General features: G+C 46.3%; 5 non-coding genes and 32 pseudogenes across 5 annotated transcripts; all 37 read left to right on the top strand.

Annotated features, from left to right (window-relative positions):
* The first annotated feature begins 146 nt into the window (after positions 1–146).
* LOC148263367 (5S ribosomal RNA) lies at positions 147–265 on the top strand (annotated as a pseudogene).
* A 209-nt stretch (positions 266–474) lies between these two features.
* On the top strand, positions 475–593 carry LOC148263366 (5S ribosomal RNA). Its single transcript, XR_015820397.1, has one exon. It is a non-coding gene; the product is annotated as a 5S ribosomal RNA (ribosomal RNA).
* A 562-nt stretch (positions 594–1,155) lies between these two features.
* Positions 1,156–1,274, top strand: LOC148263365 (5S ribosomal RNA; annotated as a pseudogene).
* A 561-nt stretch (positions 1,275–1,835) lies between these two features.
* Positions 1,836–1,954, top strand: LOC148263364 (5S ribosomal RNA; annotated as a pseudogene).
* A 562-nt stretch (positions 1,955–2,516) lies between these two features.
* On the top strand, positions 2,517–2,635 carry LOC148263363 (5S ribosomal RNA; annotated as a pseudogene).
* A 559-nt stretch (positions 2,636–3,194) lies between these two features.
* Positions 3,195–3,313, top strand: LOC148263362 (5S ribosomal RNA; annotated as a pseudogene).
* Positions 3,314–3,876: 563 nt separating this feature from the next.
* LOC148263361 (5S ribosomal RNA) lies at positions 3,877–3,995 on the top strand (annotated as a pseudogene).
* Positions 3,996–4,912: 917 nt separating this feature from the next.
* On the top strand, positions 4,913–5,031 carry LOC148263360 (5S ribosomal RNA; annotated as a pseudogene).
* Positions 5,032–5,594: 563 nt separating this feature from the next.
* On the top strand, positions 5,595–5,713 carry LOC148263359 (5S ribosomal RNA; annotated as a pseudogene).
* A 203-nt stretch (positions 5,714–5,916) lies between these two features.
* LOC148263358 (5S ribosomal RNA) lies at positions 5,917–6,035 on the top strand (annotated as a pseudogene).
* Positions 6,036–6,598: 563 nt separating this feature from the next.
* LOC148263357 (5S ribosomal RNA) lies at positions 6,599–6,717 on the top strand (annotated as a pseudogene).
* A 562-nt stretch (positions 6,718–7,279) lies between these two features.
* Positions 7,280–7,398, top strand: LOC148263356 (5S ribosomal RNA; annotated as a pseudogene).
* Positions 7,399–7,958: 560 nt separating this feature from the next.
* Positions 7,959–8,077, top strand: LOC148263355 (5S ribosomal RNA; annotated as a pseudogene).
* A 560-nt stretch (positions 8,078–8,637) lies between these two features.
* Positions 8,638–8,756, top strand: LOC148263354 (5S ribosomal RNA; annotated as a pseudogene).
* Positions 8,757–9,317: 561 nt separating this feature from the next.
* LOC148263353 (5S ribosomal RNA) lies at positions 9,318–9,436 on the top strand (annotated as a pseudogene).
* Positions 9,437–9,641: 205 nt separating this feature from the next.
* Positions 9,642–9,760, top strand: LOC148263352 (5S ribosomal RNA; annotated as a pseudogene).
* Positions 9,761–10,320: 560 nt separating this feature from the next.
* On the top strand, positions 10,321–10,439 carry LOC148263351 (5S ribosomal RNA; annotated as a pseudogene).
* A 529-nt stretch (positions 10,440–10,968) lies between these two features.
* Positions 10,969–11,087, top strand: LOC148263350 (5S ribosomal RNA; annotated as a pseudogene).
* Positions 11,088–11,619: 532 nt separating this feature from the next.
* Positions 11,620–11,738, top strand: LOC148263349 (5S ribosomal RNA; annotated as a pseudogene).
* Positions 11,739–11,973: 235 nt separating this feature from the next.
* On the top strand, positions 11,974–12,092 carry LOC148263348 (5S ribosomal RNA). Its single transcript, XR_015820555.1, has one exon. It is a non-coding gene; the product is annotated as a 5S ribosomal RNA (ribosomal RNA).
* Positions 12,093–12,297: 205 nt separating this feature from the next.
* Positions 12,298–12,416, top strand: LOC148263347 (5S ribosomal RNA). The gene has a single exon (XR_015820441.1). It is a non-coding gene; the product is annotated as a 5S ribosomal RNA (ribosomal RNA).
* A 560-nt stretch (positions 12,417–12,976) lies between these two features.
* On the top strand, positions 12,977–13,094 carry LOC148263346 (5S ribosomal RNA; annotated as a pseudogene).
* A 204-nt stretch (positions 13,095–13,298) lies between these two features.
* Positions 13,299–13,417, top strand: LOC148263345 (5S ribosomal RNA; annotated as a pseudogene).
* A 207-nt stretch (positions 13,418–13,624) lies between these two features.
* Positions 13,625–13,743, top strand: LOC148263344 (5S ribosomal RNA; annotated as a pseudogene).
* A 564-nt stretch (positions 13,744–14,307) lies between these two features.
* LOC148263343 (5S ribosomal RNA) lies at positions 14,308–14,426 on the top strand. Its single transcript, XR_015820147.1, has one exon. It is a non-coding gene; the product is annotated as a 5S ribosomal RNA (ribosomal RNA).
* Positions 14,427–14,631: 205 nt separating this feature from the next.
* LOC148263342 (5S ribosomal RNA) lies at positions 14,632–14,750 on the top strand. Its single transcript, XR_015821152.1, has one exon. It is a non-coding gene; the product is annotated as a 5S ribosomal RNA (ribosomal RNA).
* Positions 14,751–15,638: 888 nt separating this feature from the next.
* On the top strand, positions 15,639–15,757 carry LOC148263341 (5S ribosomal RNA; annotated as a pseudogene).
* A 561-nt stretch (positions 15,758–16,318) lies between these two features.
* On the top strand, positions 16,319–16,436 carry LOC148263340 (5S ribosomal RNA; annotated as a pseudogene).
* Positions 16,437–16,442: 6 nt separating this feature from the next.
* LOC148263339 (5S ribosomal RNA) lies at positions 16,443–16,561 on the top strand (annotated as a pseudogene).
* A 204-nt stretch (positions 16,562–16,765) lies between these two features.
* Positions 16,766–16,884, top strand: LOC148263338 (5S ribosomal RNA; annotated as a pseudogene).
* Positions 16,885–17,089: 205 nt separating this feature from the next.
* LOC148263337 (5S ribosomal RNA) lies at positions 17,090–17,208 on the top strand (annotated as a pseudogene).
* A 205-nt stretch (positions 17,209–17,413) lies between these two features.
* On the top strand, positions 17,414–17,532 carry LOC148263336 (5S ribosomal RNA; annotated as a pseudogene).
* A 206-nt stretch (positions 17,533–17,738) lies between these two features.
* On the top strand, positions 17,739–17,857 carry LOC148263335 (5S ribosomal RNA; annotated as a pseudogene).
* Positions 17,858–18,064: 207 nt separating this feature from the next.
* LOC148263334 (5S ribosomal RNA) lies at positions 18,065–18,183 on the top strand (annotated as a pseudogene).
* A 561-nt stretch (positions 18,184–18,744) lies between these two features.
* LOC148263333 (5S ribosomal RNA) lies at positions 18,745–18,863 on the top strand (annotated as a pseudogene).
* Positions 18,864–19,068: 205 nt separating this feature from the next.
* Positions 19,069–19,187, top strand: LOC148263332 (5S ribosomal RNA; annotated as a pseudogene).
* Positions 19,188–19,392: 205 nt separating this feature from the next.
* LOC148263331 (5S ribosomal RNA) lies at positions 19,393–19,511 on the top strand (annotated as a pseudogene).
* Positions 19,512–19,926: the final 415 nt, after the last annotated feature.

Raw genomic sequence — 19,926 nt, 5'->3', positions numbered from 1 at the left:
TTATACGCAAATGTGAATCAAGAATCAGGGGCATTTTAATCGATATTAGAACGAGAAGGAGAGGTGCAGTGTGAACGCACAAGGAAACAAATGATGGGAGGGGGGAGGGAAGAAGGAGTCTATGTATTTTCAGCACGAAATTAAATAGGTGCGGTCACACCAGCACAAATGCACCGGATCCCATCAGAACTCCGCAGTTAAGTGTGCTTTGGCGAAAGTAGTACAATGATGGGTTATCTCTTGGGAAGTTCTCGTGTTGCACCCATTTTCTTTTTTTCAGATGTACCGTTCGACGTTATGCGCGACTTTAATTATGTTCCGCAGATTTATTCGCAAATGTGAGTCACGGCGCCGTGGCATTTTACTTGATATTTGAACGAGAACAACAGGTGCAGTGCGCACGCACAAGGAAATAAATGATGGGAGGGGGAAGAAAGGATAAGGATTTTATGTATTTGCAGTGCAAAATTAAACAGGTGCGATCATACCAGCACTAATGCACCGGATTCCATTAGAACTCCGCAGTTAAGTGTGCTTGGGCGAGAGTAGTACTCGGATGGGTTACCTCCTGGGAAGTCCTCGTGTCGCACTAATTTTTTTTTAGGACGGGTCGTTCGACGTTACGCACGACTTGAACTAGGGTCCACTGGTTTATACGCAAATGTGAGTCAAGAAGCAGGGGCATTTTAATCGATATTAGAACGAGAAGCAGAGATGCAGAGTGCACGCAAAAGGAAACAAATGACGGGAGGGGGGATGGAGGGAGAAAAAGTGTATGTATTTGCAGCGCAGAATGAAACATGAGCAATCATACCAGCACCAATGCAACGGATTCTATCAGAACTCCGCAAGTTAAGGGTGCTTGGGCGAGAGTAGCTCTAGGATGGGTGACCTCCTGCGAAGTCCTTATTTTTCACCCATATTCTTAGGAAGTCCTCATGTTGCACCCATTTTTTTGCAGATGATTCTTTCGACGATACGCACGACTTGAATTATGGTCCTCAGGTTTAACCGCAGATGTGAGTCACGGCACCGTAGCATTTTACTTGATATTAGAATGAGCACGGGAGGTGCAGTGGGCACGCACAAAGAAACAAATGACGGGAGGGGGAAGAAAGGAGAAGGAGTTTATGTTTTTGCAGCGCAGAATTAAAAGGGTGCGATCATACCAGCACTAATGCACCGGATCCCATCAGAACTTCGCAGTTAAGTGTGTTTGGGCGAGAGTAGTACTCGGATGGGTGACCTCCTGGGAAGTCCTTGTGTCGCACAAATTTAATTTCAGACGGGTCGTTCGACGTTACGCGCGACTGGAACTAAGGTCCGCTGGTTTATACGCAAATGTGAGTCAAGAAGCAGGGGCATTTTAATCCATATTAGAAGGAGAAGGAGAGGTGCAGTGTGAACGCACAAGGAAACAATTGATGGGAGGGGGAGGGAAGGAGAAAGAGTGTATGTATTTTCAGCACGAAATGAAACAGATGCGATCATACCAGCACTAATGGAATGGATTCTATCAGAACTTCGTAGGTAAGGGTGCTTGGGCGAGAGTAGTACTAGCATGGGTTACCTCTTGCGAAGTCCTTATATTTCACCCATTTTCTGGTGAAGTTCTCGTGTTGCACCCATTTTTTTTTCTTCAAATGTGCCGTTTGAGGTTACGCGCGACTTTAATTATGGTCCGCTGATTTATTCGCAAATATGAGTCACGGCGCCGTGGCATTTTACTTGATATTTGAACGAGAACGAGAGGTGCAGTGCGCACGCACAAGGAAACAAATGACCGGAGGGGGAAGAAAGGAGAAGGAGTTTATGTATTTGCGGCGTGAAAAATAAGGTGCGATCATACCATCACTAATGCACCGGATCCCATCAGAACTTCTCAGTTAAGTGTGCTTGGGTGGGAGTAGTACTCGGATGGGTGACCTCCTGGGAAGTCCTCGTGTCGCACTAATTTTTTTTTCTGACGGGTTGTTCGACGTTACGCGCGACTGGAACTAGGGTCCACTGATTTATACGCAAATGTGAATCAAGAAGCAGAGGCATTTTAATCGATATTAGAACGAGAAGGAGAGATGCAGAGTGCACGCACAAGGAAACAAATAACGGGAAGGGGGATGGAGGGAGAAAAAGTGTATGTATTTGAAGCGCAGAATGAAACATGAGCAATCATACCAGCACCAATGCAACGGATTCTATCAGAACTCCGCAAATTAAGGATGCTTGGGCGAGAGTAGCACTAGGATGGGTGACCTCCTGCGAAGTCCTTATATTTCACCCATTTTCTTAGGAAGTTCTCGTGTTGCACCCATTTTTTTGCAGATGAATTTTTCGACGATACGTGCGACTTGAATTATGGTCCTCAAGTTTATTCGCAAATGTGAGTCACGGCACCGTAGCATTTTACTTGATATTAGAATGAGCACGGGAGGTGCAGTGCGCATGCACAAGGAAAAAAATGACGGGAGGGGGAAAAAAGGAGAATGAGTTTATGTATTTACAGTGCAAAATTAAATAGGTGTGATCATACTAGCACTAATGCACCGGATCCCATCAGAACTCTGCAGTTAAGTGCACTTGGGCGAGAGTAGTTCTCGGATGGGTGACCTCTTGGGAAGTCCTTGTGTCGCACCAATTTTTTTTCAGACGGGTCGTTCGACGTTACGCGCGACTGGAACTATGGTTCGCTGGTTTATACGCAAATGTGAGTCAAGAAGCAGGGGCATTTTAATCGATATTAGAACGAGAAGGAGAGGTGCAGTGTGAACGCACAAGGAAACAATTGATGGGAGGGGGAGGGAAGGAGAAGGAGTGTATGTATTTTCAGCACGAAATGAAACAGGTGCGATCATACCAGCACTAATGCTTCGGATTCTATCAGAACTCCGTAGGTAAGGGTGCTTGGGCGAGAGTAGTACTAGCAAGGGTTACCTCCTGCGAAGTCCTTATATTTCACCCATTTTCTTGTGAAGTCCTCGTGTTGCACCCATTTTTTTGTAGATGATTCTTTCGACGTTACACGCGACTTGAATTATGGTCCTCAGGTTTATTCGCAAATATGAGTCACGGCGCAGTAGCATTTTACTTGATATTAGAACGAGAACGGGAGGTGCAGTGCGCACGCACAAGGAAACAAATGACGGGAGGGGGAAGAAAGGGGAATGAGTTTATATATTTACAGCGCAAAATTAAATAGGTGTGATCATACTAGCACTAATGCACCGGATCCCATCAGAACTCCGCAGTGAAGTGTGCTTGGGCGAGATTAGTACTCGGATGGGTGACCTCCTGGGAACTCCTCGCGTCGCACTAATTTTTTTTTTCAGACGGGTCGTTCGACGTTATGCGTGACTGGAACTAGGATCCACTGATTTATACGCAAATGTGAGTCAAGAAGCAGGGGCATTTTAATCGATATTAGAACAAGAAGGAGAGATGCAGAGTGCACGCACAAGGAAACAAATGACGGGAGGGGGGATGGAGGGAGAAAAAGTGTATGTATTTGCAGCGCAGAATGAAACATGAGCAATCATATCAGCACCAATGCAACGGATTCTATCAGAACTCCGCAAGTTAAGGGTGCTTGGGCGAGAGTAGCAGTAGGATAGGTGACTTCCTGCGAAGTCCTTATATTTCACCCATTTTCTTAAGAAGTCCTCGTGTTGCACCCATTTTTTTGCAGATGATTCTTTCAACGATACGCACGACTTGAATTATGGTCCTCAGGTTTAACCGCAGATGTGAGTCACGGCACCGTAGCATTTTACTTGATATTAGAACGAGCACGGGAGGTGCAGTGTGCACGCACAAGGAAACAAATGACGGGAGGGGGAAGAAAGGAGAAGGAGTGTATGTATTTGCAGCGCGAAATTAAACAGATGCGATCATATCAGCACTAAAGCTCCGGATCCCATCAGAACTCCGCAGTTAAGTGTGCTTGGGCGAGAGTAGTACTCGGATGGGTGACCTCCTGGGAAGTCATTGTGTCGCACAAATTTAATTTCAGACGGGTCGTTCGACGTTACGCGCGACTGGAACTAAGGTCCGCTGGTTTATACGCAAATGTGAGTCAAGAAGCAGGGGCATTTTAATCCATATTAGAACGAGAAGGAGAGGTGCAGTGTGAACGCACAAGGAAACAATTGATGGGAGGGGGAGGGAAGGAGAAAGAGTGTATGTATTTTCAGCACGAAATGAAACAGGTGCGATCATACCAGCACTAATGGAACGGATTCTATCAGAACTTCGTAGGTAAGGGTGCTTGGGCGAGAGTAGTACTAGCATGGGTTACCTCCTGCGAAGTCCTTATATTTCACCCATTTTCTGGTGAAGTTCTCGTGTTGCACCCATTTTTTTTTCTTCAAATGTGCCGTTTGAGGTTACGCGCGACTTTAATTATGGTCCGCTGATTTATTCGCAAATGTGAGTCACGGCGCCGTGGCATTTTACTTGATATTTGAACGAGAACGAGAGGTGCAGTGCGCACGCACAAGGAAACAAATGACCGGAGGGGGAAGAAAGGAGAAGGAGTTTATGTATTTGCAGCGCGAAATGAAACAGGTGCGATCATACCAGCACTAATGCAACGGATTCTATCAGAACTCTGTAGGTAAGGGTGCTTGGGCGAGAGTAGTACTAGCATGGGTTACCTCCTGCGAAGTCCTTATATTTCACCCATTTTCTTATGAAGTCCTCGTGTTGTACCCATTTTTTTGCAGATGATTCATTCGACGTTACGCGCGAATTGAATTATGGTCCTCAGGTTTATTCGCAGATGTGAGTCACGGCGCTGTAGTATTTTACTTGATATAAGAACGAGAACGGGAGGTGCAGTGCGCACGCACAACGATACAAATGACGGGAGGGAGAAGAAAGGGGAATGAGTTTATGCATTTGTAGCGCAAAATTAAACAGGTGCGATCATACCAGCACTAATGCACCGGATCCCATTAGAACTCCGCAGTGAAGTGTGCTTGGGCGAGATTAGTACTCGGATGGGTGACCTCCTAGGAAGTCCTCGTGTAGCACTAATTTTTTTTTTTCAGACGGGTCGTTCGACGTTACGCGCGACTGGAACTAGGGTCCACTGGTTTATATGCAAATGTGAGTCAAGAAGCAGGGGCATTTTAATCGATATTAGAACGAGAAGGAGAGATGCAGAGTGCACGCACAAGGAAACAAATGACGGGAGGGGGGATGGAGGGAGAAAAAGTTTATGTATTTGCAGTGCAGAATGAAACATGAGCAATCATACCAGTACCAATGCAACGAATTCTATCAGAACTCCGCAGTTAAGGGTGCTTAGGCGAGAAAAGTACTCGAATGGGTGACCTCCTGCGAAGTCCTTATATTTTACCCATTTTCTTAGGAAGTCCTCGTGTTGCACCCATTTTTTTGCAGATGATTCTTTCGACGATACGCGGGACTTGAATTATGGTCCTCAGGTTTATTCGCAAATGTGAGTCACGGCACCGTAGTATTTTACTTTATATTAGAACGAGCACGGGAGGTGCAGTGCGCACGCACAAGGAAACAAATGACGGGAGGGGGAAGAAAGGAGAAGGAGTTTATGTATTTGCAGCGCGAAATTAACCGGGTGCGATCATACCAGCACTAATGCACTAGATCCCATCAGAACTCTGCAGTTAAGTGTGCTTGGGCTAGAGTAGTATTCGGATGGGTGACCTCCTGGGAAGTCCTCGTGTCGTACCAATTTTTTTTCAGACGGGTCGTTCGACGTTACGCGCGACTGGTACTATGGTCCACTGGTTTATACGCAAATGTGAGTCAAGAATCAGGGGCATTTTAATCGATATTAGAACGAGAAGGAGAGGTGCAGTGTGAACGCACAAGGAAACAAATGATGGGAGGGGGGAGGGAAGAAGGAGTGTATGTATTTTCAGCACGAAATTAAACAGGTGCGGTCACACCAGCACAAATGCACCGGATCCCATCAGAACTCCGCAGTTAACTGTGCTTTGGCGAAAGTAGTACAATGATGGGTTACCTCCTGAGAAGTTCTGGTGTTGCACCCATTTTCTTTTTTTCAGATGTGCCGTTCGACGTTACGCGCGACTTTAATTATGGTCCGCAGATTTATTCGCAAATGTGAGTCACGGCGCCGTATCATTTTACTTGATATTTGAACGAGAACGAGAGGTGCAGTGCGCACGCACAAGGAAACAAATGACGGGAGGGGGAAGAAAGGAGAAGGAGTTTATGTATTTGCAGCGCGAAATGAAACAGGTGCGATCATACCAGCACTAATGCAACGGATTCTATCAGAACTCCGTAGGTAAGGGTGCTTGGGCGAGAGTAGTACTAGCATGGGTTACCTCCTGCGAAGTCCTTATATTTCACCCATTTTCTTATGAAGTCCTCGTGTTTTACCTATTTTTTTGCAGATGATTCTTTCGACGTTACGCGCGAATTGAATTATGGTCCTCAGGTTTATTCGCAGATGTGAGTCACGGCGCTGTAGTATTTTACTTGATATAAGAACGAGAACGGGAGGTGCAGTGCGCACGCACAACGATACAAATGACGGGAGGGGGAAGAAAGGGGAATGAGTTTATGTATTTGTAGTGCAAAATTAAACAGGTGCGATCATACCAGCACTAATGCATCGGATCCCATTAGAACTCCGCAGTGAAGTGTGCTTGGGCGAGATTAGTACCCGGATGGGTGACCTCCTAGGAAGTCCTCGTGTCGCACTAATTTTTTTTTTCAGACGGGTCGTTCGACGTTACGCGCGACTGGAACTAGGGTCCACTGGTTTATACGCAAATGTGAGTCAAGAAGCAGGGGCATTTTAATCGATATTAGAACGAGAAGGAGAGATGCAGAGTGCACGCACAAGGAAACAAATGACGGGAGGGGGGATGGAGGGAGAAAAAGTTTATGTATTTGCAGTGCAGAATGAAACATGAGCAATCATACCAGTACCAATGCAACGGATTCTATCAGAACTCCGCAGTTAAGGGTGCTTGGGCGAGAAAAGTACTCGGATGGGTGACCTCCTGCGAAGTCCTTATATTTTACCCATTTTCTTAGGAAGTCCTCGTGTTGCACCCATTTTTTTGCAGATGATTCTTTCAACGATACGCGCGACTTGAATTATGGTCCTCAGGTTTATTCGCAAATGTGAGTCACGGCACCGTAGTATTTTACTTTATATTAGAACAAGCACGGGAGGTGCAGTGCGCACGCACAAGGAAACAAATGACGGGAGGGGGAAGAAAGGAGAAGGAGTGTATGTATTTGTAGCGCAAAATTAAACAGGTGCGATCATACCAGCACTAAAGCTCCGGATCCCATCAGAACTCCGCAGTTAAGTGTGCCTAGGCAAGAGTAGTTCTCGGATGGGTGACCACTTGGGAAGCCCTCGTGTTGCACATATTTTATTTCGGATGGGTTGTTCCACGTTACGCGTGAATGGAATTATAAACCGCTGGTTCATTTGCAAAGGTGAGTCACGGTGCCGGGGCATATTACTTGATATTAGAACGAGAAGGAGAGATGCAGAGTGTATGCACAAGGAAACAAATGAAGGGAGGGGGGATGGAGGGAGAAAAAGTGTATGTATTTGCAGCGCAGAATGAAACATGAGCAATCATACCAGCACCAATGCAACGGGTTCTATCAGAACTCCGTAAGTTAAGGGTGTTTGGGGGAAAGTAGCACTAGGATGGGTGACCTCCTGCGAAGTCCTTATATTTCACCCATTTTCTTAGGAAGTCCTCGTGTTTCACCCATTTTTTGCAGATGATTCTTTCGACGATACGCGCGACTTGAATTATGGTCCTCAGGTTTATTCGCAAATGTGAGTCACGGCACCGTAGTATTTTACTTTATATTAGAACAAGCACGGGAGGTGCAGTGCGCACGCACAAGGAAACAAATGACGGGAGGGGGAAGAAAGGAGAAGGAGTTTATGTATTTGCAGCGCGAAATTAACCGGGTGCGATCATACCAGCACTAATGCACTAGATCCCATCAAAACTCTGCAGTTAAGTGTGCTTGGGCGAGAGTAGTACTCGGATGGGTGACCTCCTGGGAAGTCCTCGTGTCGCACCAATTTTTTTTCAGACGGGTCGTTCGACGTTACGCGCTTCTGGAACTAGGGTCCGCTGGTTTATACGCAAATGTGAGTCAAGAAGCAGGGGCATTTTAATCGATATTAGAACGAGAATGAGAGGTGAAGTGTGAACGCACAAGGAAACAAATGACGGGAGGGGCGATGGAGGGAGAAAAAGTGTATGTATTTGCAGCGCAGAATGAAACATGAGCAATCATACCAGCACCAATGCAACGGATTCTATCAGAACTCCGTAAGTTAAGGGTGCTTGGGCGAGAGTAGCACTAGGATGGGTGACCTCTTGCGAAGTCCTTATATTTCACCCATTTTCTTAGGAAGTCCTCGTGTTGCACCCATTTTTTTCAGATGATTCTTTCGACGATACGCGCGACTTGAATTATGGTCCTCAGGTTTATTCGCAAATGTGAGTCACGGCACTGTAGCATTTTACTTTATATTAGAACGAGCACGGGAGGTGCAGTGCGCACGCACAAGGAAACAAATGACGGGAGGGGGAAGAAAGGAGAAGGTGTTTATGTATTTGCAGCGCGAAATTAACCGGGTGCGATCATACCAGCACTAATGCACTAGATCCCATCAAAACTCTGCAGTTAAGTGTGCTTGGGCGAGAGTAGTACTCGGATGGGTGACCTCCATGGAAGTCCTCGTGTCGCACCAATTTTTTTTCAGACGGGTCGTTCGACGTTACGCGCTTCTGGAACTAGGGTCCGCTGGTTTATACGTAAATGTGAGTCAAGAAGCAGGGGCATTTTAATCGATATTAGAACGAGAATGAGAGGTGAAGTGTGAACGCACAAGGAAACAAATGACGGGAGGGGCGATGGAGGGAGAAAAAGTGTATGTATTTGCAGCGCAGAATGAAACATGAGCAATTATACCAGCACCAATGCAACGGATTCTATCAGAACTCCGTAAGTTAAGGGTGCTTGGGCGAGAGTAGCACTAGGATGGGTGACCTCTTGCGAAGTCCTTATATTTCACCCATTTTCTTAGGAAGTCCTCGTGTTGCACCCATTTTTTTTCAGATGATTCTTTCGACGATACGCGCGACTTGAATTATGGTCCTCAGGTTTATTCGCAAATGTGAGTCACGGCACCGTAGCATTTTACTTTATATTAGAACGAGCACGGGAGGTGCAGTGCGCACGCACAAGGAAACAAATGACTGGAGGGGGAAGAAAGGAGAAGGTGTTTATGTATTTGCAGCGCGAAATTAACCGGGTGCGATCATACCAGCACTAATGCACTAGATCCCATCAAAACTCTGCAGTTAAGTGTGCTTGGGCGAGAGTAGTACTCGGATGGGTGACCTCCTGGGAAGCTCTCGTGTCGCACCAATGTTTTTTCAGACGGGTCGTTCGACATCACGCGCGACTAGAACTAGGGTCCGCTGGTTTATTCGCAAATGTAAGTCAAGAAACAGGGGCATTTTAATCGATATTAAAACGAGAATGAGAGGTGCAGTGTGAACGCATAAGGAAACAATTGATGGGAGGGGGAGGGAAGGAGAAGGAGTGTATGTATTTTCAGCACAAAATGAAACAGGTGCGATCATACCAGCACTAATGCACCGGATCCCATCAGAACTCCGCAGTTAAGTGTGCTTGGGCGAGAGTTGTACTCGAATGGGTGACCTCCTAGGAAGTCCTCTTGTCGCACCAATTTTTTTTCAGACGGGTCGTTCGACGTTACGCGGGACTGGAACTAGGGTCCGCTGGTTTATACGCAAATGTGAGTCAAGAAGCAGGGGCATTTTAATCGGTATTAGAACGAGAAGGAGAGGTGCAGTGTGAACGCACAAGGAAACAATTGATGGGAGGGGGAGGGAAGGAGAAGGAGTGTATGTATTTTCAGCACGAAATGAAACAGGTGCGATCATACAAGCACTAATGCAACGGATTCTATCAGAACTCCGTAGGTAAGGGTGCTTGGGCGAGAGTAGCACTAGGATGGGTAACCTCTTGCGAAGTCCTTATATTTCACCCATTTTCTTGTGAAGTCCTCGTGTTGCACCCATTTTTTTGCAGATGATTCTTTCGACGTTACGCGCGACTTGAATTATGGTCCTCAGGTTTATTCGCAAATGTCAGTCACGGCACTGTAGAATTTTACTTGATATTAGAAAGAGAATGGGAGGTGCAGTGCGCACGCACAAGGAAACAAATGACGGGGGAGGGGAAGAAAGGGGAATGAGTTTATGTATTTGCAGCGCAAAATTAAACAGGTGCGATCATACCAGCACTAATGCACTGGATCCTATCAGAACTCCGCAGTTAAGTGTTCTTTGGCGAGAGTAGTACTCAGATTGGTGACCTCCTGGGAAGTCCTCGTGTCGCACCAATTTTTTTTGAGACGGGTCGTTCGACGTTACGCGCGACTGGAACTAGAGTCCTCTGGTTTATACGCAAATGTAAGTCAAGAAGCAGGGGCATTTTAATCGATATTAGAACGAGAAGGAGAGGTGCAGTTTGAACGCACAAGGAAACAATTGATGGGAGGGGGAGGGAAGGAGAAGGAGTGTACGTATTTTCAGCACGAAATGAAACAGGTGCGATAATACCAGCACTAATGCAACGGATTCTATCAGAACTCCGCAAGTTAAGGGTGCTTGGGCGAGAGTAGCACTAGGATGGGTGACCTCCTGCGAAGTCCTTATATTTCACCCATTTTTTTGCAGATGATTCTTTCGACGATACGCGGGACTTGAATTATGGTCCTCAAATTTATTCGCAAATGTGAGTCACGGCACCGTAGCATTTTACTTTATATTAGAATGAGCACGGTAGGTGCAGTGCGCACGCACAAGGAAACAAATGACGGGAGGGGGAAGAAAGGAGAAGGAGTTTATGTATTTGCAGCGCGGAATTAAACGGGGTGATCATACCAGCACTAATGCATCGGATCCCATCAGAACTCCGCAGTTAAGTGTGCTTGGGCGAGAGTAGTACTCGGATGGGTGACCTCTTGGGAAGTCCTCGTGTCGCACTAATTTTTTTTTCAGACGGGTCGTTCGACGTTACGCGCGACTGGAACTAGGGTCCAGTCGTTTATACGCAAATGTGTGTCAAGAAGCAGGGGCATTTTAATCGATATTAGAACGAGAAAGAGAGATGCAGAGTGCACGCATAAGGAAACAAATGACGGGAGGGGGGATGGAGGGAGAAAAAGTGTATGTATTTGCAGTGCAGAATGAAACATGAGCAATCACACCAGCACCAATGCAACGGATTCTATCAGAACTCCCCAAGTTAAGGCTGCTTGGGCGAGAGTAGCACTAGGATGGGTGACCTCCTGCGAAGTCCTTATATTTCACCCATTTTTTTGCAGATGATTCTCTCGACGATACGCGGGACTTGAATTATGGTCCTCAGATTTATTCGCAAATGTGAGTCACGGCACCGTAGCATTTTACTTTATATTAGAACGAGTACGGTAGGTGGAGTGCGCACGCACAAGGAAACAAATGACGGGAGGGGGAAGAAAGGAGAAGGAGTTTATGTATTTGTAGCGCGGAATTAAACGAGTGTGATCATACCAGCACTAATGCACCGGATCCCATCAGAACTCCGCAGTTAAGTGTGCTTGGGCGAGAGTAGCACTAGGATGGGTGACCTCCTGCAAAGTCCTTATATTTCACCCATTTTCTTAGGAAGTCCTTGTGTTCCACCCATTTTTTTGCAGATGATTCTTTCGACGATACGCGCGACGTGAATTATGGTCCTCAGGTTTATTCGCAAATGTGAGTCACGGCACCGTAGCATTTTACTTTATATTAAAACGAGCACGGGAGGTGCAGTGCGCACGCACAAGCAAACAAATGACGAGAGGGGGAAGAAAGTGGAATGAGTTTATGTAATTGTAGCGCAAAATTAAATTGGTGCAATCATACCAGCACTATTGCACTGGATCCCATCAGAACTCCGCAGTTAAGTGTGCTTGGGCGAGATTAGTACTCGGATGGGTGACCTCCTGGGAAGTCCTCGTGTCGCACCAATTTTTTTTCAGACGGGTCGTTCGACGTTACGCGCATCTGAAATTAGGGTCCGCTGGTTTATACGCAAATGTGAGTCAATAAGCAGGGGCATTTTAATCGATATTAGAACGAGAATTAGAGGTGAAGTGTTAACGCACAAGGAAACAAATGACGGGAGGGGGAAGAAAGGAGAAGGAGTGTATGTATTTGCAGCGCGAAATTAAACAGGTGCGATCATACCAGCACTAAAGCCCCGGATCCCTTCAGAACTCCGCAGTTAAGTGTGCTTGGGCGAGAGTAGTACTCGGATGGGTGACCACTTGGGAAGCCCTCGTGTTGTACCTATTTTTTTCGGATGGGTTGTTCGACGTTACGCGCGAATAGAATTATAAACCGCTGGTTCATTTGCAAAGGTGAGTCACGGTGCCGGGGCATATTACTTGATATTAGAACGAGAAAGAGAGATGCAGAGTGCACGCACAAGGAAACAAATGACGGGAGGGGGGATGGGAGGAGAGAGAGTGTATGTATTTGCAGCGCAGAATGAAACATGAGGGACCATACCAGCACTAATGCAACGGATTCTATCAGAACTCCGCAGTTAAGGGTGCTTGGGCGAGAAAAGTACTCGGATGGGTGACCTCATGCAAAGTCTTTATATTTCACCCATTTTCTTGGTAGGTCCTCGTGTTGAACCCATCTTTTTGCAGATGATTCTTTCGACGTTACGCGCGACTTGATTTATGGTCCGCAGGTTTATTCGCAATTGTGAGTCACGGCGCCCTGGCATTTTACTTGATATTAGAACGAGTACGGGAGGTGCAGTGCGCACGCACATGGAAACAAATGACGGGAGGAGGAAGAAAAGAGAAGGAGTGTATGTATTTGAAGCGCAAAATTAAACAAGTGGCATCATACCAGCACTAATGCACTGGATCCCATCAGAACTCTGCAGTTAAGTATGCTTGGGCGAGTGTAGTACTCGGATGGGTGACCTGTTGGGAAGTCCTCGTATCGCAACAATTTTTTTTCAGATGGGTCGTTCGACATTACGCGCGACTGGAACTATGGTCCGCTGGTTTATACGCAAATGTGAGTCAAGAATCAGGGGCATTTTAATCGATATTAGAACGGGAAGGAGTTGTGCAGTGTGAACGCACAAGGAAACAAATGATGGGAGGGGGGGAGGGAAGAAGGAGTGTATGTATTTTCAGCACGAAATTAAACAGGTGCGGTCACACCAGCACAAATGCACCAGATCCCATCAGAACTCCGCAGTTATGTGTGCTTTGGCGAAAGTAGTACAATGATGGGTTACCTCCTGGGAAGTTCTCGTGTTGCACCCATTTTTTTTTTCAGATGTGCCGTTCGACGTTACGCGCGACTTTAATTATGTTCCGCAGATTTATTCGCAAATGTGAGTCACGGCACCATGGCATTTTACCTGATATTTGAACGAGAACGAGAGGTTCAGTGCGCACGCACAAGGAAACAAATGACGGGAGGGGGAAGAAAGGACAAGGAGTTTATGTATTTGCAGTGTGAAATTAAACAGGTGCGATCATACCAGCACTAATGCACCGGATCCAATCAGAACTCCGCAGTTAAGTGTGCTTGGGCGACAGTAGTACTCAGATGGGTGACCTCCTAGGAAGTCCTCGTGTCGCACTAATTTTTTTTTCAGACGGGTCGTTCGACGTTACGCACGACTGGAACTAGGGTCCACTGGTTTATACGCAAATGTGAATCAAGAAGCAGGGGCATTTTAATCGACATTAGAATGAGAAGGAGAGGTGCAATGTGAACGCACAAGGAAACAATTGATGGGAGGGGGAGGGAAGGAGAAGGAGTGTATGTATTTTAAGCACGAAATGAAACAGGTGCGATCATACCAGCACTAATGCAACGGATTATATCAGAACTCCGTAAGTAAGGGTGCTTGGGCGAGAGTAGTACTAGCATGGGTTACCTCCTGCGAAGTCCTTATATTTCACAAATTTTCTTGCGAAGTCCTCATGTTGCACCCATTTTCTTTTTTTCATATGTGCCGTTCGACGTTACGCGCGACTTTAATTATTGTCCGCAGATTTATTCGGAAATGTGAGTCACGGCGCCGTGGCATTTTACTTGATATTTGAACGAGAACGAGAGGTGCAGTGCGCACGCACAAAAAAACAATTGACGGGAGGGGGAAGAAAGGGGAATGAGTTTATGTATTTGTAGCACAAAATTAAACAGTTGCGATCATACCAGCACTAATGCACCGGATCCCATCAGAACTCCGCAGTGAAGTGTGCTTGGGCGAGATTAGTACTCGGATGGGTGACCTCCTGGGAAGTCCTCGTGTCGCACCAATTTTTTTTCAGACGGGTCGTTTGACGTTACGCGCATCTAGAACTAGGGTCCGCTGGTTTATACGCAAATGTAAGTCAAAAAGCAGGGGCATTTTAATCGATATTAGAACGAGAATGAGAGATGAAGTGTGAACGCGCAAGGAAACAAATGACGGGAGGGGGAAGAAAGGAGAAGGAGTGTATGTATTTGCAGCGCGAAATTAAACAGGTGCGATCATACCAGCACTAAAGCTCCGGATCCCATCAGAACTCCGCAGTTAAGTGTGCTTGGGCGAGCATAGTACTCGGATGGGTGACCACTTGGGAAGCCCTCGTGTTGCACCTATTTTTTTTCGGATGGGTTGTTCGACATTACGCGCGAATAGAATTATAAACCTCTGGTTCATTTGCAAAGATGAGTCACGGTGCCGGGGCATATTACTTGATATTAGAACGAGAAAGAGAAATACAGAGTGCACGCACAAGGAAACAAATGACGGGAGGGGGGATGGGAGGAGAAAGAGTGTATGTATTTGCAGTGCAGAATGAAACATGAGGGATCATACCAGCAGTAATGCAACGGATTCTATCACACCTCCGCAGTTAAGGGTGCTTGGGCGAGAAAAGTACTCGGATGGGTGACCTTCTGCGAAGTCCTTATATTTCACCCATTTTCTTGGGAGGTCCTCGTGTTGCACCCATCTTTTTGCAGATGATTCTTTCGACATTACGCGCGACTTGATTTATGGTCCGCAGGTTTATTCGCAAATGTGAGGCACGGCGCCGTGGCATTTTACTTAATATTAGAACGAGTACGGGAGGTGCAGTGCGCACGCACAAGGAAAGAAATGACGGGAGGAGGAAGAAAAGAGAAGGAGTGTATGTATTTGAAGCGCAAAATTAAACAAGTTGCATCATACCAGCACTAATGCACTGGATCCCATCAGAACTCTGCAGTTAAGTGTGCTTTGGCGAAAGTAGTTCAATGATGGGTTACCTCCTGGGAAGTTCTCGTGTTGCACCCATTTTCCTTTTTTCAGATGTGCCATTCGATGTTACGCGCGACTTTAATTATGGTCCGCAGATTTATTCGCAAATGTGAGTCATGGCGCTGTGGCATTTTACTTGATATTTGAACGAGAACGAGAGGTGCAGTGCGCACGCACAAGGAAACAAATGACGGGAGGGGGAAGAAAGGAGAAGGAGTTTATGTATTTGCAGCGCGAAATTAAACAGGTGCGATCATACCAGCACTAAAGCTCCGGATCCCATCAGAACTCCGCAGTTAAGTGTGCTTGGGCAAGAGTAGTACTCGGATGGGTGTCCACCTGGGATGCCCTCGTGTTGCACCTATTTTTTTTCAGATGGGTTGTTCGACGTTACGCTCGAATGGAATTATAAACCGCAGGTTCATTTGTAAAGGTGAGTCACGGTGCCGGGGCATATTACTTGATATTAGAACGAGAAAGAGAGATGCAGAGTGCACGCAAAATTAAACAAATGACGGGAGGGAGGATGGGAGGAGAAAGAGTGTATGTATTTGCAGTGCAGAATGAAACATGAGGGATCATACCAGCACTAATGCAACGGATTCTATCAGAACTCCGCAGTTAAGGGTGCTTGGGCGAGAAAAGTACTCGGATGGGTGACCTCCTGCGAACTCCTTATATTTCACCCATTTTCTTGGGAGTTCCTCGTGTTGCACCCATCTTTTTGCAAATGATTCTCTCGACGTTACGCGCGACTTGATTTATGGTCCGCAGGTTTATTCGCAAATGTGAGTCACGGCGCCGTGGCATTTTACTTGATATTAGAACGAGTACGGGAGGTGCAGTGCGCACGCACAAGGAAACAAGTGACGGGAGGAGGAAGAAAAGAGAAGGAGCATATGTATTTGAAGCGTAAAATTAAACAAGTGGCATCATACCAGCAATAATGCACTGGATCCCATCAGAACTCTGCAGTTAAGTGTACTTGGGCGAGAGTAGTACTCGGATGGGTGACCTCTTGGGAAGTCCTCGTATCGCAACAATTAAACAGGTGCGATCACACCAGCACTAATGCACCGGATCCCATCAGAACTCCGCAGTGAAGTGTGCTTGGGCGAGATTATTACTCGGATGGGTGACCTCCTGGGAAGTCCTCGTGTCGCACCAATTTTTTTCAGATGGTTCGTTCAACGTTACGCGCGTCTGGAACTAGGGTCCGCTGGTTTATACGCAAATGTGAGTCAATAAGCAAGGGCATTTTAATCGATATTAGAACGAGAATGAGAGGTGAAGTGTGAACGCACAAGGAAACAAATGACGGGAGGGGGAAGAAAGGAAAACGAGTGTATGTATTTGCAGTGCGAAATTAAATAGGTGCGATCATACCAGCACTAAAGCTCCAGATCCCATCAGAACTCCGCAATTAAGTGTGCTTGGGCGAGAGTAATACTCGGATGGGTGACCACTTGGGAAGCCCTCGTGGTGCACCTATTTTTTTTCGGATGGGTTGTTCGATGTTACGCGCGAATGGAATTATAAACCACTGGTTCATTTGCAAAGGTAAGTCACGGTGCCGGGGCATATTACTTGATATTAGAACGAGAAAGAAATATGCAGAGTGCACGCACAAGGAAACAAATGACAGGAGGGGGAAGAAAGGAGAAGGAGTTTATGTATTTGCAGCGCGAAATTAAACAGGTGCGATCATACCAGCACTAATGCAACCGATCCCATCATAACTCCGCAGTTATATGTGCTTGGGCGAGAGTAGTACTCGGATGGGTGACCACTTGGGAAGTACTCGTGTTGCACCCATTTTTTTGCAGATGATTCTTTAGACGTTATGCGCGACTTGAATTTTGGTCCTCAGGTTTATTCGCAAATGTGAGTCACGGCGTCGTAGCATTTTACTTGATATTAAAACGAGCACGGGAGGTGCAGTGTGCACGCACAAGGAAACAAATGACGGGAGGGGTAAGAAAGGAGAAGGAGTTTATGTATTTGCAACGCGAAATTAAACGGATGCTATCATACCAGCAATAATGCAACGGATCCCATCATAACTCTGCAGTTAAGTGTGCTTGGACGAGAGTAGTACTCGGATGGGTGACCTCCTGGGAAGTTCTCGTGTCGCACAAATTTTTTTTCAGATGGGTCGTTCGACGTTACGCGCAACTGGAACTATGGTCCACTTGTTTATACGCAAATATGAGTCAACAAGCAGGGGCATATTAATCGATATTAGAACGAGAAAAAGAGGTGCAGTGTGAACGCACAAGGAAACAAATGATGGGAGGGGGGAGGGAAGGAGAAGGAGTGTTTGTATTTTCAACACGAAATTAAACAGGTGCTATCACACCAGCACAAATACACCGGATCCCATCAGAACTCCGCAGTTAAGTGTGCTTTGGCGAAAGTAGTACAAGGATGGGTTACCTTCTGGGAAGTTCTCGTGTTGCACCTATTTTTTTTTTCAGATGTGCCATTCGACGTTACGCACGACTTTAATTATAGTCCGCAGATTTATTCGAAAATGTGAGTCACTGCGCTGTGGCATTTTACTTGATATTTATACGAGAACGAGAGGTGCAGTGCACACGCACAAGGAAACAAATGACGAGAAGGGGAAGAAAGGAGAAGGAGCGTACGTATTTACAGTGCGAAATTAAATAGGTGCCATCATACCAGCACTAATGCACCGTATCCCATCAGAACTCAGCAGTTAAGTGTGCTTGGGTGGGAGTAGTACTCGGATTGGTGACCTCCTGGGAAGTCCTCGTGTTGCACCCATTTTTTTTCGGATGGGTCGTTCGACGTTACGCGCGAATGCAATTATAAACCGCTGGTTCATTCGCAAAGGTGAGTCACGATGCTAGGGCATTTTACTTGATATTAGAACGAGAAGGAGAGATGCAGAGTGCACGCACAAGGAAACAAATAACGGGAGAGGGGATGGAGGGAGAAAGAGTGTATGTATTTGCAGCGCAGAATGAAACATGAGCGATCATACCAGCACCAATGCAACGGATTCTATCAGAACTCCGCAAGTTAAGGGTGCTTGGGCGAGAGTAGCACTAGGATGGGTGACCTCATGCGAAGTCCTTATATTTCACCTATTTTCTTAGGAAGTCCTCGTGTTGCACCCATTTTTTTGCAGATGATTTTTTTGACGTTACGCGCAACTTGAATTATGGTCCTCAGGTTTATTCGCAAATGTGAGTCACGGCACCGTAGCATTTTACTTGATATTAGAACGAGCACGGGAGGTGCAATGCGCACGCACAAGGAAACAAATGACGGGAGGGGGAAGAAAGGAGAAGGAGTTTATGTATTTGCAGCGCAAAATTAAACGGGTGTGATCATACCAGCACTAATGCACCGGATCCCATCAGAACTCCGCAGTTAAGTGTGCATGGGTGAGAGTAGTATTCGGATGGGTGACCTCCTGGGAAGTCCTCATGTCGCAGCAATTTTTTTTCAGACGGGTCATTCGAAGTTACGCGCGACTGGAACTAGGGTCCGCTGGTTTATACGCAAATGTGAGTCAAGAAGCAGGGGCATTTTAATCGATATTAGAACGAGAATGAGAGGTGAAGTGTGAACGCACAAGGAAACAAATGACGGGAGGGGGAAGAAAGGAGAAGTAGTGTATGTATTTGCAGCGCAAAATTAAACAGGTGCGATCATACCAGCACTAAAGCTCCGGATCCCATCAGAACTCCACAGTTAAGTCTGCTTGGGCGATTGTAGTACTCGGATGGGTGACCTCTTGGGAAGTCCTCGTATCGCAACAACTTTTTTTCAGATGGGTCGTTCGACGTTACGCGCGACTGGAACTATGGTCCGCTTGTTTATACGCAAATGTGAGTCAGGAATCTGGGGCATTTTAATCGATATTAGAACGAGAATGAGAGGTGCAGTGTGAACGCACAAGGAAACAAATGATGGGAGGGGGAAGAAAGGAGAAGGAGTTTATGTATTTGCAGCGCGAAATTAAACAGGTGCGATCATACCAGCACTAATGCACCGGATTCCATCAGAACTCCGCAGTTAAGTGCGCTTGGGCGAGAGTAGTACTCGGATTGGAGACCTCCTGGGTAGTCCTCGTGTCGCACTAATTTTTTTTTCAGACGGGTCGTTCGACGTTACGCGCGACTGGAACTAGGGTCCACTGGTTTATACGCAAATGTGAGTCAAGAAGCAGGGGCATTTTAATCGATATTAGAATGAGAAGGAGAGATGCAGAGTGCACACACAAGGAAACAAATGATGGGAGGGGGGATGGAGGGAGAAAAAGTGTATGTATTTGCAGCGCAGAATGAAACATGAGCAACCATACCAGCACCAATGCAACGGATTCTATCAGAATTCCGCAAATTAAGGGTGCTTGGGCTAGAGTAGCACTAGGATGGGTGACCTCCTGCGAAGTCCTTATATTTTACCCATTTTCTTAGGAAGTCCTCGTGTTGCACCCATTTTTTTGCAGATGATTCTTTCGACGATACGCGCGACTTGAATTATGGTCCTCAGTTT

The sequence above is a fragment of the Carica papaya genome, chromosome 5 (genome assembly GCF_054855325.1).
Source record: "Carica papaya isolate Zhongbai chromosome 5, ASM5485532v1, whole genome shotgun sequence".
In the NCBI taxonomy this organism is placed as follows: domain Eukaryota; kingdom Viridiplantae; phylum Streptophyta; class Magnoliopsida; order Brassicales; family Caricaceae; genus Carica; species Carica papaya.
Note: the sequence above shows the minus strand (reverse complement) of the source record. Positions and strands in the feature narration are given on the sequence as shown.